Here is a 3,049-nt window from a genome sequence, read left to right as displayed (position 1 = left end):
TTGCTTGTCATTTATACACTTTTGTACAAGACTTTGTAGCGATAGACTTTAAATGATGATTCCAGACACGTTTCGCAATATCCTTCTTTTGACCAGGTTACGAAGCGGCGTGAAAACAAATCGAATATTGATCCATGTACATGCAAACCATGACATCAATAACACATCTATTATTGACATACAAGCCAGGTAAACGGGGCAAATCCGCGCCAATTTGCCTCCCTTCACTATACCATCGAAATAAGCCCACTACGTCCCAAACAGCACACGAAAACAGCAAAATGTGAGTACATATACTTTAACCTTAAAGGACTAATACATTCATTTGAATATCAATAATATCTACTAAAATGTGTTTTTGATGCTAGTTATTTGAGATTTTTTCATTAATAAACATTCGTATCTAGACATGTACTTATGATATATGCACCAAAACAGTAGCAGTTGTAAAATTGTCAACACTCGTTTTCTGTAAAACCTAACTGTATTAATGATAATTTTGAACGCCCAATGTTGGAACAACAACTTCTCCAGAAACTTACTGAAATGAAAAGGAAATCAGTTCATCATTTGAAGAACAACATAAATGTAACAAATGATAAGGTCCGTTTCTCTTTGGATAACATATCATTTTCATTTGTCCAAAGTCTCCGCGTTACAACTACTAAAGCAGTGTACTGCCAGCAGCCTAGAAATTCAATATATGTTATCAACATGAGTCTGCTCTGTAATGAATAGAGGTGATATACGTTAAGTAAATACTCTCCTAACATACTTCAGGTGAATGTAAATATCCCAGTTTCCAATCAATTTACCGTATTAAGCGGGATCTAAGTCTCATCACCTGAAATAATTTTCTCTATACGATTGTTGTGCTGAAAAAGGTGCATATTATATTTGGGTACATTTTGGTATTCTAGTCGTCGGTATATTTCAATATTTTTGAGCATCGATACCATCGAAAAAAAACTAAAAAAGGGAACAGAAATAGAGGACAGAATAGCCCAGTTCATGGAATCCTAACTGTGTCACGGTTTGGTTAAACTGCAAAAATTTGAACCAGTGAGAACACAACCATTTACTGTATTTGATTTATATTATGATGTTGTCATTAATTCAAAACAAAAAGTAAAATGGAAGGTTTCCTGTCCGAATTTTAAAGTTTTGTATGTAGACTAATCATAGATTCAATCGAAAGTAATTTCAAAAACATCTGGTTTTTGTTTTAAGCTGAAATTCATATTTCAAATCGTTTTTAAGTTACATGAATCAATTAAGATAATCTACGTAATACAGTCTCGAACAGAGATTAAGTACAAACTAGTAGTTAAATAAGACCAAGATTCCCATGAAGGTTGTTGTCGTTGAGACATAAAACGCTTACCCTTCCGGGACATCTGTTCTTATTCTCCTTATGTTGTTTCAGGAGTTTCCCTTTGTTCATATCCTGCCCCAGTTCAATCAAATTTGAGACTGAATTAATATATTCTTGCCATGTCGGAATTTCTGCGTTCTTATTGTACAAGAAAATGTAAAGAAAAGACAATGAAAATAGCTGAACGTATATCAATGAGACAATGTTAATAATGGACGGTATCTGATGTTAATTACTTATAATAGAAACATCTAATAACGAGATATCATTACACTATTTTCAGTAAATGTATGAAAGGAAAAGTTTATGATGGTTAACGTAAGATTATTTCTAAAATAAAATGGAAAGTAAATGTACCAGAGGTACGACACAATACATCAAATGCCACGTATTGTAGACAATGGTTTCTCATAGATTTACTCCATAGATTTCCATGGATGTGTGGTATCAGTTTTCAAAAATTATCTAGATGTAGTAAGTCGTGTTTGTCATATCCTCTGTTACATCTTAAGAATCATATTTGTATGATTGGCGATTTATCTCTAGCATTCATCAAAGTAAGTGTATAAAGTTGAATATGTCGACTTGTGGGGGTGTTAAGGCTATGTGAGAATTACCATAATAACAACCCTTTAATTTGAACTCGTGCTTGTGATCAAATCAACCGCAATAACATTGAAAGCAAGCTGTATCTAATGCATTTTAGCACAGATGAAATAAATTGTCTGGGTCGAGACAAAATCTATTTATCGATTACACTGACAATATTGTGTGGCTAATTAAAATAATGGTAACCACCGTGCAATTGTATCAGTAAATTTAATGTTGTACATATATAAATGCCAACGCTGATGTAGGCACCTGTGGGTGCACTTACACACGTCATCCCATATCTCTTAATTGCAATTTGTACTACAATAATACTGTGTCATGATACACCTATAGATCCAATGTTAACAATACTGCGTGTGGTGGTGTAATTGCCGGTTGTTTATCTGCCACTACTTTAACAAGTGGTCCTTTTTTTCTCTCCTTCATTCTCTATTTCATCTTATCACTGAATAAACGTTAATACTGTGTTTAAAACAAGTGTATTTGCATCGCATCTTGTACTAAAACACATGCAATCAATTATCGCTGAAGTTATACAGGCACCTATTCTCTTATCAATACCTTTTTTTTCTTTAAATCTATACGCATTATCCGTTTACGTTTGATCCATCGTTTACAAAAAATGATGAAATTGGTTTGCTTCCCATGTTAATTATATTTTAAATGATTCATAAGTCTAACTTTGTTTGCGGAAACTGTGTCAATGAGTTTGGCGCAATACATGTACATCATACTAAAGTCAGATCTGTAAGCAGGCGTTCCGAATGTTGCTCTGTAAATCATCAAACTACTGAACCAATACTGCTTAGATTAATTATTTAGAAATCAGGTATCTGTTCTCCACCAATCAGAGCATTGACAGTCACCTTTCTTAATCATGTAGATTAGTGAGTTATTCAAAAATTCACTTGCATGTATACTATCAATATTAAATGTCTTTCTACATTAGTCGCCTGCCTGGGTTCAAAATTCAAGCGTTTGGCATCACTGACGAGTCGTAGAAGATGGAACAGCCGTGAGATGCAATTTCATTAATTATTTAACTCTAGCGTAGCTAATGCT

This window comes from Ylistrum balloti, unplaced genomic scaffold (genome assembly GCF_031769215.1).
Source record: "Ylistrum balloti isolate Yb309-2 unplaced genomic scaffold, AGI_CSIRO_Ybal_v1 Utg370316, whole genome shotgun sequence".
NCBI lineage: Eukaryota > Metazoa > Mollusca > Bivalvia > Pectinida > Pectinidae > Ylistrum > Ylistrum balloti.
This window is presented reverse-complemented; position numbering follows the sequence as displayed.